The 16,347-nt window shown below is 36.1% G+C and overlaps 1 protein-coding gene across 4 annotated transcripts in view; it reads left to right on the top strand.

The window, feature by feature from the left end:
- The window catches only part of SLC16A7 (solute carrier family 16 member 7), an 80,113-nt gene that overhangs the window by 8,367 nt on the left and 55,399 nt on the right, over positions 1-16,347 (top strand). Inside the window, exon 1 of one of the 4 annotated variants that reach the window (XM_027730739.2) lies at positions 9,543-9,561. The exons of 1 other annotated variant lie outside the window; for it this stretch is intronic. The gene's annotated coding sequence lies outside the window, so the exon portion shown is untranslated. Of the gene's footprint in view, positions 1-9,542; positions 9,562-14,730; positions 14,799-14,897; positions 14,919-16,347 lie in introns of those variants that run through there. 2 more of the 4 variants (XM_039381707.1, XM_039381706.1) reach the window with 2 other exon arrangements.

The raw sequence follows: 16,347 nt of genomic DNA, 5'->3' as shown, positions 1-16,347 counted from the left end.
AGTTAGTCTTTTGGATCGCTTGCTTTGACTTGCCTGATTAGGTTAAATGGAAATTATTTTTCATAATGATTATCAAAATGATTTCTCTGTTTGAAATAAATGCTTTAATGTGTCCATAGTAACCAATATTTATATTTTACCATGCTATTTTTATATTTAGAGTTATAAATGTTTGCATTCTTTATCCTTCTGGTTTTTAATTCTGCCTCTCAGTTGTCATTATTAAGGTACAAAAAAAATGTAACCTTAGAATAATGACAAATGTAGAAGGTGAAAACAGAGTAGAAGGGAGAGACATTAACCTAAGGAAATATTATTTTGAAGAATTTCACAGAGGCATATATCTTCAAGCTAGCAGAAGTGGAATGACGTGTTATATTTTCAGAGTGGGTTTTAGTTGTCTTCAGATTTTTTAATTTTTTTGTTTGTTTGTTTTTGAGAAAGGAACAGAGAGAATGCTGGCCTTTGCTGTTATGACTTCTGTATGCTAATTGTAGGCCATAGCAAGGTTTTTGTTGCTGATGAATAGTTGTGTTGTAATAGGATACAAAAGCCTGTTATTTCCACAATTAAAGTAGATTCTTCTTCTGAATGGAATGGAATAGCATAGAAAGGGGTTAATGAAACAAGATGTTGCTTTACTAGATAATAAGCTTGGATTTCTGGATACACTTTGGCATTGCTGAAATATCGTATATGTAAAATGGTGACTTAAGTAATATTGTTCTCAATGCGAATGTATTTTAGCTTTAAGACTATGCTTTTATTTTCTTGTATCTGTTTTCTGAAAAATTAGCAAAGCTACTGTAGGTTGACATATCCAAACTTACTTTGAAATTATTATACTTATATTGATAGTTTAATTGCACTGAATGATATGTTTTATTAAGGATCTAGGATATATTAAGTTTTTAACTTAAATAAGGTAGTTACAATTTTTTTCCTTACTATTTTTTCTTTCCCCCCATTTAGCAGTTTTATCCCTAATGTATAGCTACAGTAATTTTTACAGGCAGGACTACAGTCTTGTGATACCTAAATTAGCCACCTAAATTAGGATCTCTAATTTCTGTGTTACTGTATCCTGGGTAAGTAGGTTGTTATCTCTTAATAACTGAAGCTTAAATCCTACTTTTAAATCAATCCTCTCTACTAACCAACATGTACTGGATGAAACCAGAAGTTATAACTGTATGCTGAACAGCCTATTTTGTAAGTACTTTGAACAGCAGTTAGAGTTGTTTTATTAGCAGAGAATCTTACATTCTACTGTTGTCTCAAGAAAACATCTACTTCCATCTCATTATGGCATCTGAATATACAAAAGTGAGTAGACAGTTTTCTAATAGTAATAATTGTGTATACCTATATACAAGTACACAAGGTGATATGAAAATAGGAAGAACTGTGTGCAACATGGTGCATACTGGGAGGTGAAGTGGGGAAATGAGGAAAGCACTGGAAGAGATAGTGCCTGTATATTGCTTTGATGTTTTGGGAGGTTCTAGTATTGCAGTATGGTATTTACATCCTATAGTGATCTGCCAGGGGTACCATATATACATGTGTATGTATTTTCCATATGATCCTTTTGACCTCTTAGGAACAGTTCTATGACCAGCTGCATAGAAAGAATAGTGGATACAGATGGGTGATGGCAGTACAAGAAACAGTGGGATTGAATGCTTGAAGAAGACGTTTCGGTACCATTACTTTGACTTGGCATGTGAATCGTCAGAAACAAAAGAATGATTCTTGAATCAGCATTTAATAGTAAATTTAGCCCCCCTAAATATTGAAGGACTTCTGTAATCAAGGAAGTTTTCATTCATCCAACCAAAGCAGAGCAGGTTCTGTTTTCATGTGTCAAGTGGCTAAGGTTATTTGCTTCATAGGAATTCATGCTGCTCCAAAAGGGGAGTTTGAACTGTTTGGTCAATCCCTGCTGTGTTCATTAACTTAAGTGTGTTTGCTTCTGTTAACCCACTGAGAAGGGAATCGGTTTTGTTTGTCTTCGTAAGAGATCGGACCTGAATTATTTAACCAAACCCCACTGAGCACAGAACCTTTTGTATTTGGTTGAACTCGTGCTCCCAGGCTCATTTACATCTGCTCCTGTGACCTTGTCAGAGGGAATCCCTGTTTGTTTCTTTGTTTGATAGAACTGTTTATCTGGGCCCTTCTGAGTATAGAAATGGGCTGCCTACTTGCTGCTGCATGAGAACCATGAGAGACTGTCGCTCGTCCTAAAGAGAGAAGGACATATCCAAGGTGTTTTTTTGATTATTTTTTTTTCCCTTCAGAGAACTGGTAATTTCCTGTCTTAGAGCATGTAGCAGTGATTTTTTTAAGCAGCAGTAGGGAAGGCTGGTGACAGCAGTGAGAAGACACAAGGTCTTGAAGGTAGAGGAAGAAGAAAGGTGATATAAGGTTTCAGACTGTTGGGCTTTAATCCTCAAGATAGTCCAGCAATATACTGACTCATTTTCTACCCTGCTTTTTAGGAGAGCCATAGCAGCATAAGCTACCTAAAAAACCCTCTGTGCCTCAACGTGGAGGCTGTCAAAGGACTGCATTTAATTTCAATCCTAAAATTCAACAGGATAATTAGAATAGATTGAACAGTTCTGTTGTGGACGTTGGGTTGACTTTTGAGAGACGGTTTGCGTTAGTGCTAGGTCACCATCTTTGAAATAACCTCATGCATAAAATAGCTGCTGTAGAGCTACAGTGAAACTGTACGTTGATCTGCTTCTTTTAGCTGTGGCAACTTAAAGTGTTGTATTTGTCTCAAATACACATACTTAGAGTGGCTTGAAAGAAGCTGATTAGTCCAGAGAGAAAAAAAAAAAGTGAGCTGTAAGGGAAAGGTGCTGCTGTTGCAGTATTGAGGCCTGCTGGGAGTTGCATAAGATGTATCTGTCTCCTGAGGAGCCTCAGTTGGCAGGATTTGTGTGGATTTCTGCCCATAAAAAGAAGCCTGCTTTACCCTTGTAGATACTACAGTAAAGGATTGATCCCTCAGGGGTGAAAGCTTCTGCCAAAACAGCTGCCTCTCTAGGCAAACTAGAAAGACATTATACTACACTCTTTAACCGCTAGGGTTTATATCTCCTTCTTGTTGTTAAACAAAATTATTTCATCAATTGCTCAGTACTTTTATCACTATGCTTATATGTTTAAGTAATATATACCCTAGTCATTTTCCGACTATAACATAGACCTACACTTATTGCTTACTTTTTTTAAATCCCTCTCTTAATCATGATCCAAATCCAGATTAAAAGCTGAGTGTACCTCCAACAAATATAACACATAATTAGCAACTTACATATCTGTACATAAATCATAAACTTTCAAGTTAGAGAATATATTCTTGCAGGTGGGAAACAAGTAGTTTTGGTTAACATAGTAACTGTGCAACAACAAAGAGTGCTAAGTTGAAGGTAAGAGTTACAGGCTTTCACAATTTTTAACATTAAAAATCAACATGCCAACAAAGGCAGTAGTACCACTGCATTCAGGTTCATTATCCTTTTCACTTGTATTTTGCAATGTCCTCATAGCATCCTCTCCCCTCATCCCCTCCCCTGAAGAACACAGTTTAGTTTCTAATACTCAGTAAGTCTCATGAGTGCACTCAGTTTCACTGAACTAGGCTCACATACATTATTTGATCTGACTAGAAAAAGATATTTTTCTACTCAAAAAAAAATACTATGAGTATTCTCACAGAATGCTTTCCCACAGATAACTTGTAAAAGACAAGGGAATGGATTTGGTACAAGCATCTGAAGTGATCTGAGGAAAACAGAAAACTTACAGTCATATATTAGTGACTTGGACATATTTGGTCTTCATGAACTATTTCAGTGTTTTAAAGAACTGAGAATGTTAGTGGCCAAGTTTATACTTGTTTATTTAAAGCTTTAGGTGATATTCAAATAAGCACAGCTAAACTCTGCCCTGGTAGAGTAGCCTTAAAAGTTATTTTTAAGGTATTGCATTCTTTATTTTATGTATGATTATCTATGTATTCACATATGTACATTTAAATACAAGATAGTGAGGACAGCTGAAGGGAAATCAAGGAACCAGGGGAAACCTGAAATACCAGTTTTGTGATGAATAAGCCGTAAGTCATTTATGGAGTAGTTTTTCCTTGCCTTGGACTTTGTATGCTGGCATGTTTTTGAGTTACTGCAGCTGTCAGAGCAAGGAGGGGTGAGACCACCAGCCTTTTAGGTTGGGGGATTAGGGAGAAGGGGTGGAGGGAGGGCCGTGGGTGTTCCATGGAGCAGGCTGAAGCAGTGTCTGCCATTGGGGAGGGCTGGCAGACTAAGGAACTGGTGGGGAAGCATGTGTTTTCATTACGGTACCATTGCAATGAGAGCTAATGTGCAGATGGTGAGAAGGAAACTACTGATATTGCTCTTTAACCTCTATATTTGCAACTTGTTAACCCATCAGTGTGTTTGGATAATTCTGAAGAGTGGTATACAATAGGGGAGTTATTGCCATTTTGGAGACTGATGAGAAAATCTGTATTTCACATTGCCCAGGTACAGCAGGTCTGGTCTGCTGTTCTACATTCATGGTTCCTTACGGTTTTCTCCATTCACTCCTTACTATCTCGAGTCTACCCACTGAAAAAGAATGCTTACACAGAAACAGGTAAGAAACAGCCCAAAAGCTGGCATGTTGGGCAATGTGACATGCAACATACTTTTCTGATTTGAATTTCCTTCATACTTAACACACACTGTCACACCCTACGGCATATCTTATTACTCAAGCTCTTGTGTATCTGCAGTTATCTAAGTCAACAAAACTTCAGACCTGCATGATAATACTTTTCAAATAATTCACAGAGAATAGGTTTTAAATTAATATTGCTCCCCCTCCCCCTTTCTTCTGCAAATGGATCTTCTATGGAATACTTGAGCTTATTCAAAAAGATGTGGCAGTATCTTAGGCAAGCAGTTACTGGGTTTTTTGGTAAGTTTTGAGCTGTCTCTGATGCATATTTGGTATCTACATCATCAGAGACAGCCCTAGCTATTTTGTTGCCTGAATAAAATATATTCTGCTGCCTCTTTTCCACATCTGTCAAAAATAAATTGTATTTCATACCAGGTACTTCTATAGAACTTTGGAATGCCACATATTCAGATACTATAAAATACAGTTTCACAGAATTCCATAAAAATGTGAGACATTAGTAGTATTTATCATTTTATCATTATGAAAATTAATGTCTTTTTAACAATTTAATCAGTACAGTCACAAATTGGCTCTAAAAATGCTGCCTCTCCACTTCTAAAGCTCTGGGCAACTGTCCAGCCTTTACATAAGATAAGCTGCCCTCTATGTTGTTCTGTAAGGCATTGAATGTTATTTCAAGTTTTAATTGGATGGTTTATGCAGTGAAGTAGTTGACTAAATTGTGAATTAAAATTGCACATATGAAATTTGTCACTTTTTGTCTTACAAGACATAGATTTGCTTTCTTATGCTTTTTTACATAAGATTTGACTTGAATATTTACTTTCAAAAAAGATAGTATTAACTGTCTATGATATGTAAATAAAGCAGTTTATCTGCACCTTCCATAAATTTTTTTCTGTGCAGCCATGATAGCTACAAAAATGCTTGTGATGTAACATTCCTGAGTTGCACATTTTACAAACACAGAGACAAAATATAGATATTGCAGCACATGCTTTTCAGAGACTCATTACTCAGCTAAACTGAACGTATTTTTCTCAGCAATACAGAAAAGATTGCAAAGTTTCAGATTTCAACAGTATGCTGTTAAGCTGTGGATCTGTTCGAAAGAAAATGAAAAGAACATTTTTAGAATCCAGAACATACATTTTTTTTCACTGTCTTGTTTCGTAAGAGCTAAATAAACAAACAGAGTAACCCTTGTCCTGCCCAAAACACTTAAGATTTAAAAGCATTGAAATGAAAGAAGGAACTGGCTCACTATTTTCAGTCCACTGCAGTACTGAGAAGCCGTACTATGAACATATAGGGCTGGGTTCGTCTGAATACAGAGTTCAGTATCATGTGTATCTATACTTGAGCAATTTATCTAGATATACTTTATATAATGGAGAGATATAGGCACTTGGAGGCCACATATCATTTCATTATAGATTAGATGTCTTTAACAGGTTAGTGAGAGGTATCCCAGAACTTCACTTCTGTCCATTGACTGTAAGTGGAATCTAGGTATCCAGATCACATGCAGACGTCAGCACTGTCAGTGTCAAAATATGGCTGTGATGAGTCCCGCCCTTCAATCAGACAAAGTCACAAATTGTGTGTAAACCAAAGAATATCTTGCAGAGCTGTATTACAAGCTAAAATCTTCCCTAAATTGTGTAAAGCTAGAGTATATACTGGTAGGAGAAACAGGAGAAATGGAGATTATCACCCAAAAATTGAGGTCTTGCAGGGGATTAGACCAAAAAACCATTTAGAAATTCACACCAACAGAAAACAGTTTACAATCAAGCCTCCATTATTAGAACAAAGCTCTATATAGCTTTAGGTACTGTTGCCACTGCGAACGTAAAGCATTCTTTCAAGAAGACCAACATCCTTGGATTGTAGCTGAAATAAAAATTGTATCAGTATCAGTATCATGGCTAGGCTTCGAATAAAAATTGTACTGCAATATTAACAGTATCACTTGACTTTATGCAAAAAACATTATTTATTTTAAAGTGTCTATTAATAAACAGACATTGTACTTAAACAGATATTAGTTAGGAGAAAACCTGAGTTGAAGTTCAGATCAGCATCCAGACTAAATGGTTATGATGAGCTTACTTCAATTGTACCACTTTAATCTCATGATCCTGGAAGAAAATCTCAGTCTCCTTCCAGGAAGGAATAGGTACATTTAATATGTACCTATGCTTCAGTAAACCAGCTACCTCTAGGCACCTTTCTCAGAGGAGCTCTTGAGTAGCTGGATTTGTATTATATGTAAAACTCCGCTGCCATTATTATTCACAAATACACTGTAATATTAGTCTCATATGATATGGTGAGTTGAGTAATAGCCCTCTTGGTATTGATACATTTTTATAGACAATGGTCCAAACTTTTGTTTTTGTCAAGTTCAAACTGACAGTGAACTGCAAGCCAGCTGCCTGCCACTGGCATGCCCTGTGCCAATTAGCACTGTCACTCAGAAGCATACTTTAGCATTAGTTCTGACCTTCTACCTCATACTCAGTTCCCTGAATTTAGAAGCTCAGCTTTGGTGTAGGCACAGATTTTAGCCCTTCTCATTGCTTTCTGAAGTGGATGGACAAAAGACAGCTATAGTCCCTCACCGTGATACCAAGCTGGTGCTGTGCTGTGCTCGTTCATGTGGACCATGTGGTCAGCATCCCTAGAAGACATCTGCAGGCTCACTTGTCCAGGAACACTGCCATGGTATCAGTTAGTTATCCCTCTTTCTGTGGTTGTTTCTCACAGATTCATAAATCTTGAGGCCAGAGATGATTTTCTGTTCCCCTTCCTGGGGTGGGATGGGGATCCTGTGGAAGGAAGGGCCTACTACTGAAGGGCACAGCAGGGGAGAGCGGCTTTGCTGACACGAGTGAGAAGCTGTACCTGGGACTAAACACAAGTTGTCAAAATCTAACAGAAGGTGTCCAGCAATAACAATGCCTCCCTTCCTACTTCTCTCCAATAATAGGAAACATGGTATTGTTGTCACCACAGGGTCTCTGTCAGAATTCAGCAACCCATGTTTACTTTCTTTGTAGTTCTCTTCTTATGTACTTGTGTCAGCAAACACGTTCCTTCCTGCGGTTGTCCTCAGTGCTGAGATGAACACCCCTTGCAAGTAGTCCTCCCCATAGTTTGGCATTAGAGGCTCACCTATCACTCCCATGCATTATCTCCAGTATATTTCATCCTTTCTGAAGGAACCGTTTCAGATTCAAATTAAAGTTTTAGACAATACAGAGATCAATTAAATGATAATGCTTTCTCATGATAAGGCTGGTCTTTCTCTTTAAGCAACTTTCTATTGGGTGAGCTTCCAGGAATTCAAGACCTCATCTCACTTTTAATGTGAGACTGCCACAGCCCTTAGAAATGCAGATCATCATTAGCATCATTATTTTCAGATAAACTAAGAAATATATTGTGAGAATTGCTTTCTTTTTCTCTGTGAACATTCAAAGTGGTGGGCAGTGAAAGTAACAGCAGTTTGCTGTTACATAAAATCTCTCCCAGACACTGCCAAAATTCTCCAACAAAGCACTTCTAAGAGCTTTGAGGCTTTAATATCAGTTGTTCAGTGAATATCTAGGACAAGAAAAAGTTTAATTTTTTCCAACCTAAGTCATCAAAATGTTTTTCTGTTTCCTTTGGCCAGGCAGTTTCATCCTTTCCAGCATTTCTTGGGACAAAGCCAGTATGGTGTGTGAGACTGATGAAAAATAACAGTTGTCAGGACATATATACCTTGTTAACAAAATAGTTAAGGTCACTTTTGTAATTAAAAAGGAAAGGCTTTTGATGTGAACTTTAAAAAGCATTTTGCTCATAATTATTGAATGAATGTATGATCTGGTATAAGGTACAACCTGCCTTCTAAATATGCATTTATTTTATCAGTTTTGCAGATGATTCCATTTTCTCTTCTATACAAAAATAATGAGTCTTTGTAAAATTGAAGAAATAATGGAAAATAATTTTTGGAGCTCTGCAGCAAATTCTGCATTATCTCCAGCAAAATACAGCTTTTTTAATACTGTCCTGATTAGCATTGCTTATTAATACAAAGTTTCTAATTACTCTATAAAGCCTAGTGCAGTATTTTGTACTATGACTGTTAAAGGAGCAACCTAAAAAAGTTTAAGTTAATTGCTTGTTTACTGTTATTTACTGGACAATTTTGTTTAAATGAGAAAAAAATTGGACTTAGTTAGTTAGTTAGTTAGTTAGTTGCGGTGAATGCCTCTAATTTTACTTTTAAGCTTTTTCTCATGGTCTTTAGAGCATTTTTATTACATTTTTAATTTGTTGAACAAAATAGTATTAATGCTGATCTTAAATTACTGTAGGTTTTAAAAGGCAGGTTCACAACCAGCATCACCATACATGCTGAGTTCCCGTAGCATTAGACACAAACTATGTTCAAGGTCCCCAGATATTAGCACTCATTTTAAAGGCTATAGCATCTAAAAAAAATTTTGAATCTGCACTGAGGATGATAAGGAAAAATCCTTCATGTCAGACAAAGAAACTGTGAAAAAAACCCTAAACAGACAATGTAGCATTTATAGAACAAGGATGCCCTTCTGTGCAATTGTGTTCTGAATGGTGAGCTTCACCATAACCTCTTGTGCCTCAGTAATTTGAGATGCTTGTTGGTTTGGCAATTGGTCACACAAAATAAACCATCCAAACATCATGTGTGGTAATCAGCCAATCAGGTCTCCAAAGAGTCTTTAAATGTTCAAACTGAACAACGCCTCTGTATCTGTCAAATTCAGATTATTGTCTTGGACAGCAGCTCTCTGCCAGGTAATGTGCTGTTTTTCTATTCCCTTTTAGCTTTATTTAGTAGCAATAGGTAGTTTTAGATTACTGTGGTAATTCATGCAAAACTAATTGACTAATTAAATGCAAGACAAGTCAATGCACCAGCGCGTTACACAATATTTGCTGTTGGGTTTTAATGCTTATCTAACATGTATTGATGAAAGAGTCTGAAGCACTTTAAAGAAGAAATATTCTTATACTCTGTCTACTCCTAAAAAGTTCTAACAAGGATTAAGGACTGAATGGTGACAATTCCCGGTCTTACCAGGCTTTATAGATTTGATGGACATTTTTTGTTCATATATGTTGCCAACATTTCTGAGAAAATAAAGACTTCAAAGAAGAGTCTTCTAAAGACAAACTTAAAAGAAAGGGAAGCATCAGTATATCTCAGATCAGATAGGGAGAGTTAATCCTACGTGTTTTGAAGTAACATGTCATTTATAAATGCGGCATCAATTTTACTTACAAGTCTTCATGATAAACATCTTATTTTCATAAGAATTTAGGAGGGCATCAATAACATAATCCCCTTGCATGAAAACAAGGGATGGAATGAAGGCTATTCAACCTTGCTGAGGACTTACACAGACAGTTCTTCTGCAACATCAGAGATTTTTATAATAAAGGATGAAAGGTTGCTTTAAAGCAAACAACATGACAACATGGGGTTGTATTTTACTGACACAAGTAACTCTGTTTCGGTCTTTTGCAATTTCCTGACTCAGTGTCCTATGCCTCTTTTCAGCTGTAGACACTTAAAAATTATTAGATTCCTGAGAATCAAGTGCAAAAGTAATTTCCAATTCTGTTTTTTCATATATAACAGCCCCTCTAAAATCTCCAGCCAACCTAAACAGGTTTTGCCAATAGTTAGTCCACTAGCAGTTTTACAATGAACGATTATACATAATTTTGGGGAGAAGTTTGCTGAGTTTATTTCATGGAGATAACCTGGTGATTTTTGGTGCTGTTTTTGTTATCCCTGTTATCAAAGTTTGAAGCCTCAAGGTCTAATTCTTTGTTTACTGAGCTCAAAACTGAGTGCTAAGCTGTCTTTGATTTTACTGGGGTAGGCTGATTGCTTAGAGGCCAGAGTTTTGGCTGTCGTCTTCATGACTCTTCTGATGTCAGAAGCACTGTAGAGGCTTATCAGATAAAAAGATTGTGGACTTAAGTGGGTCATACTGTAAAAAAACCCAAAAGACAAAACACCTCAGTGGTGACAGTTTTCACACTTATTTTCAATAGATATTTTATACCTTTCTTTTATATATTTTTATTTGTATTTGCTCATTATATGATTCTCAATAAATCTACATGAGACATTATTCATAAATTGTTTTTAAAAATAAAATATTGGGGAGGTCAAAAATAGGTAATATTTTTTGATGTATATGCACGAGGTCCCACTCTTGTGTAGAACTGATATATTGGAACTCTTCAACACTAAAAATATTCACTTGCCTGCTAGTAAAAACAGGTGATAACAGAAAGGTATTCCTACAAAGTAATGGTAGAGAAGTCCCCGGGTACTTAGGTAAGGAGTCATGCTTGAACAAATGATTTTTCATGGTGCTGCATGCAACCTTAGTGAGGTTTCAATATGAGGAAAATTCCTTATGTTTGAACTTACCTCCTGAAAAACCTGTTTTTTTCAACTGTCACACAAAATTGATTAATCAGTACAACTCCCTATTCCCTTAAGCAGCTACAAGAAGGAAAGAAATTGAGGCAGGAAAAAAACCCCCAACAAATCAGCCTGTCTCTTCTCCCCAAAGTCACAGAGAAAAGGAAGATGTTTGATCCACATAAGAGAGGAAAGCAGGAGAGTGAAAGATGTGTATGCAAGGTTGTTTACAGACATTATAAAACAATCAGTACATGATGTTTAAACACTGCTTTATGGTGTTTCCACTGAGATGTTCCATTAGTATGTGATGAAAATGAATCATGGTAGTACCTCACTGCTTACACTTCTGGGTTTTTTTCTACCTGTGGATTGCACAGGGAAGCAGGGGAGAGAAATTATTTGAAGAATATAACCAGAATAAAAGCCGTAAAATTATAATACTGCTTAGAAATGGGCAAACTTTTCAATGCGGTTTTATTTTGTTTTGTCAATATTAGTTTATTCAAGTTAGAAGTGCAGCTTTAAGTATAGTCTTGTGGAGAATGTGAAAGAATACCTTTAAAAAATGTCTCTGGGCAGTGCATATGTGTTGACAAAAGTGGGGGGATTTCTAATACTTTTTTTTTTCACTTCTGTAGACGTAGCTTGTCTACAGCAACTAATTTGAGAAAGAATATTTTCAGCTAAGGAGAGGGATTGAAAAAAGATAAGTGCTTCATTACTGGTAAGGGTCTCAACATCCATACAGCATCTCAGTTCAGATGGAAATGTTTCTCCCAGATCTTACTCCTACATGCTCAGATGATAAGTCTTTAGAACAGGGAGAAGTACCATCTGGTGATTCAAAACAATACAAAACTGAAGGAATCAATTTCTTGTAGTTTACAAATAGAACTGGTCATCAACCTCAAATAAATTGCCATATGTGATGTTAGGCTCTGAAGATCCTTAAAACTGACAAAATATTTGACTATCTCCATCGTCAGATTTCCATTTAAAATTCTATTCTTTCATTGTACTGCAGCAAATTAATATCATATGTTTAGCAGCAGTAGATCATAATTAATGCATTTCAGTAATCACAAAACTGTCAGTGTATATGATATCTGCTGATACAAGAGCTTTATACCATATATACCCAATTATATGAATGATGAAAATTATATACATTTATAGTTATATTTGTCCACTTAGATTAGATTTTGAACTTTGATACATGATTTGTCATTTACATGAATATTATAGGACGTGTGTAAAAGAGTATCAATAATATGTGATGTATGAAGAAACTAGAGAAAATAATAGCTTAAAATAATTCTCTTTTAATAATAAGTTAAAAAATATTTGACAGTTTATAAGGTGATGATGCACTGTAGGCCTCAAATTTAAGAACAGAAAGACCATGAAAATGGAAAAGGTTGGATTCTGAGGTTGCAGAAAAAGAGAAAACAGATTTCTTTGAAGTCAGGAGCTATTTCAGAAATTCAGACTGTATACGTATTTCTATAAACAAATCCTTCAGTTTAAAAAGGAAATACATAATAAAAAAAATGGCATTTAATGACTATTAGACCATATCCCTTTTTCTAAATTTGTAATTTGTGTGCTTAAAAAGGATTTACTGCAGAGTTGTGTTTATACATCACGGTTAATATATCATCTTTTTTACTTGAAAGCCTTTTGAAAAGAGAAAAAACACAGAAAAAAATTATCCCATTGAATGCTTCTGTATCTGAATAGAATCATAAAGGCGTCTTTTGCATAGAAATTCTAATTATCTGCCAAGTATGAACTTAAGGTCTCTTGTTGTACCCTGTGAAGTTATAACACTTTTTGTACACAGTACAAAAAAGAAATATTTCTCAGCCAAATCCTATTTTGTAATCCCCTTTAACCTGCTTTTTCATTAATTTATATTAGTGCCTTGTAATTTAAACCCTGGTGTGAATCAGCACTACAAATGAATACTGTCTTACATGGTATAGTTAACTTTATCATAGCAGACGGTATCTCTATTTTAAGGAGATGAGATGATAATTCTTTATATTGACACACAATGACTAGTTGGGTCAGGGTGAGTTTGCATAGTGGAATGAGCTCCCTACAGTTACATCCAGACACCTTGATAATAAGAAGTGTCATGAATGTTTCATTTATTCATTTCTTTCCACTCAGAAGGTCAAAATGAACTGGTATCTTCATTTCTGTTTCTTTAAGTTTTCAAATGAGCTTTCCTTTTTCACTTTCAAGCAATATTTAATTTGAAATATCAAAAGAACAAAATTAAACTCTTGGTGTCTGTACAAAGTTAAGAGAATGAATAAAAGATAAATCCAGTTCATTGCAAATTTCAATAGCAACAGTCTAATTTTAATGCAGCTTAACTGTTTTAGAAGTCAATTGATAGTCAAAGCCAGTGTTGCCATAAAGCAGAATGACTGAAAGCTATCATCCTTGTGGTGACTGGAAACTGATGATGACCTTTTTGCATCTATCATGTCATTAGAAAATAAAATAATTTTCTTCTTCAAGGACAAAAAATCTGAAACTGTCAACAGGTATATCAGTTTCTGTTCATAAAACCTTTCACCTTATCTCAAAGAAACAAAAAAAAGAATTTAAGGAACTAATTAATTCTCAGCACAAACAACAGATCTGGACTATAAATGACTGAATTGCTTAAGGAGTTGCTAGACAGTTTAGGATTTCCCATTTACAAATAAGAATTCCTTTTCCATTTTTCGAAATGGTTAACTTTGCAACGTGTTGAGGAAATAACTCTAACAGTGGCTGCAAATATGGCAATTTACACAATGTTTTCTGAAATCTTGACCTGAGGCAGAGGGATAAAATACCAAGAAAACACCACTTTAATGTTTGTTCAGAGAGAAAGGGATGAGTATGTGGCTTTTAGGAATATTTGAGGAGTAGGATTTCTAAGGGAAGGGTAGTGAGGTTTTGTTTGGGTTTTTTTTCCTTAGGTTTCAGGCAAGGTGCAAAGTTTATTTCGGGAAGTAGAATGAAATACAATTCACTCTTTGTGGATTTGCCTTAAAAACATGCAACATTAAAGAATCTGCTTTATCATTTATTTGAGTAGCTTGTTATTATGAGAAATAGCACATAGTTGTTAGCTACTATCCTTCTCTATGTCATTGTGATTTCACTGTGTCACAGACACAGAGCAGTAAGAATATGTGATTGATGTAATTACATCATCTTTGAATTGATTGTGAAGAGCCTTCTGATGTATTTCACTTTATTCTGGGTGGCTATCTGTGGTGGCTTTATGAAGTATTAATTCATTTTTCCATTCTCCCTCACTGCTGTCAGATTCATTAAGGCTGAAGCACTTTCCCTGGTTGATAGTAAACCTCAGGTATTTGTGAAAGAAGAGTATGATAGAAATGGATATGGCAAAAACCCCTCATTAGATAACCATGTTTTGGCTGGTGTGTTTGCTTGTAGAGTGCGCTTCCTTGGGAATGCAGAGATGGAGACAGGCTGTTTCAACCTGGCTGCCCAGATTTCTGGTGGGAAGGAAGGCAGGGTGCACACTGAAGCCAGCGCTCCTAGGAGTTAGGAGGTAACTTGCGCACGTGCCTAAGCTGCTGGCTGAGCCTTGCCTGAAGACATCTGAATTTGGGTGCCAGGAGAAGAAAAACTGAATCTAGATTATGGCAGGTTGATATAACTTCAACCTGAGGTCAGTATAACTTCAGCTGACAGCCTGATGGTGGTGTACAACACAGGGAATGACTCTGGGGGTGCATTAGGTCCAGAGAAGGAGGTTGAAAAGCAAAACTAGAACAGGTGACCTGTGGGAAAGAAAGTCTTTTTGAGCCCCTTAATATTTGTCATTTTGCATAAAGGGAATGATGGCAGATGTGAAGTGAGGTGAAATCTTGAAACCTGCAGTAGAAAGGCGAAAGGACTGAGGAGGTATCTGGGATGAAGAGAGCATGTGTGATATATATCATGAAGAAGGCTCCATGAGAAGCAGCCAAAACTCCCTTTTCTTTTGGTGTTTGCTGGATTAGGACAATGGAATGGGGCTACAAGAAAGAAAATCAGCTGTTTTGGGGCACAGTTAGCTGAGCTTATCTACTCAAATGTGGAAATCTTAAAGCTGCAAGAGGAAAAGCCATCCCCCTTCTCTCCCTGTAGTTTTATTACAATCTTAAGAGTGGAAGTCAACACTTGAAAAGATTTATTTGGATGAGAGCAAGATTACACCTTCTGCAAATCAGAAGACTAGGCATAGTGTGAGGAGGAAGCAACTTTCTGTTTTATGCACCTTCATCCCCACAAAACAGGCACTTAAAGATAGTGGATACACACTGGATAGAGAAATAAAGAAAAATGGAAAAGAGAGAGGAAATGTATGAAAATATTAAAGCGTTAACTGCAGTCTATAAAAAACCATTGTGAGATGCATTGCATCTTTCTCATAAGATACATTTTTTTCTGTCCCTCAGTAAGTATTTTCTTGGTTGAAAGTGATGCCATGTTATTAATTTTTGACTTGGCAAGAATGATATAGATCAACAGTATGTACTAACATCTGGCCACATCTGAATTAGTCATGCGATAGCAGTAAGAGAAGAAAATGGCATGCAAATATACATAATTTTAGGCTCAAGGGTCCAGTATTCTTGTACAATGCTTATTAAACAGACTGACACAGCAGAGACAGTGTTAATACGGGAAAATACAATTAGTTCCAAAATAAAAGTTATTAAAATTCAACCATTAGATGTAAACTCAGGAAAACAGTGCTAGCCCTGTGTGCAATCAAATCATACTGTAAGGCCGATGATTTGGTGGTTGTTGTAGAGTTGAAACAGAAGACTTGAAATGAAATTGCAGCAGCAAGTCCTTCACAAATAGAAGCATTATACATGTCACAATAAAATAGAATGACACAAATGCAGCTTCATTAGTTATTGCAACTATTCTATCAGCTGAGTCACCAAATTGCTTCTAAAGACTGGGGTAACAGTTAATATCTATTCTTGAAGAGCATTTAATTTCTAACAGAAAGGCGTCTGAAAGGCAATTTAAGCTTAAGTTGATAGAAATGTAGGTATGCATTTAAGTTTCTTAAAACACTAGGGGAAATGTAGTTTTTTAGC

The sequence above is a fragment of the Pipra filicauda genome, unplaced genomic scaffold, assembly GCF_003945595.2.
Source record: "Pipra filicauda isolate LSUMZ 115617 unplaced genomic scaffold, ASM394559v2 scaffold237_size1200389_pilon, whole genome shotgun sequence".
In the NCBI taxonomy this organism is placed as follows: Eukaryota; Metazoa; Chordata; class Aves; order Passeriformes; family Pipridae; genus Pipra; species Pipra filicauda.
Note: the sequence above shows the minus strand (reverse complement) of the source record. Positions and strands in the feature narration are given on the sequence as shown.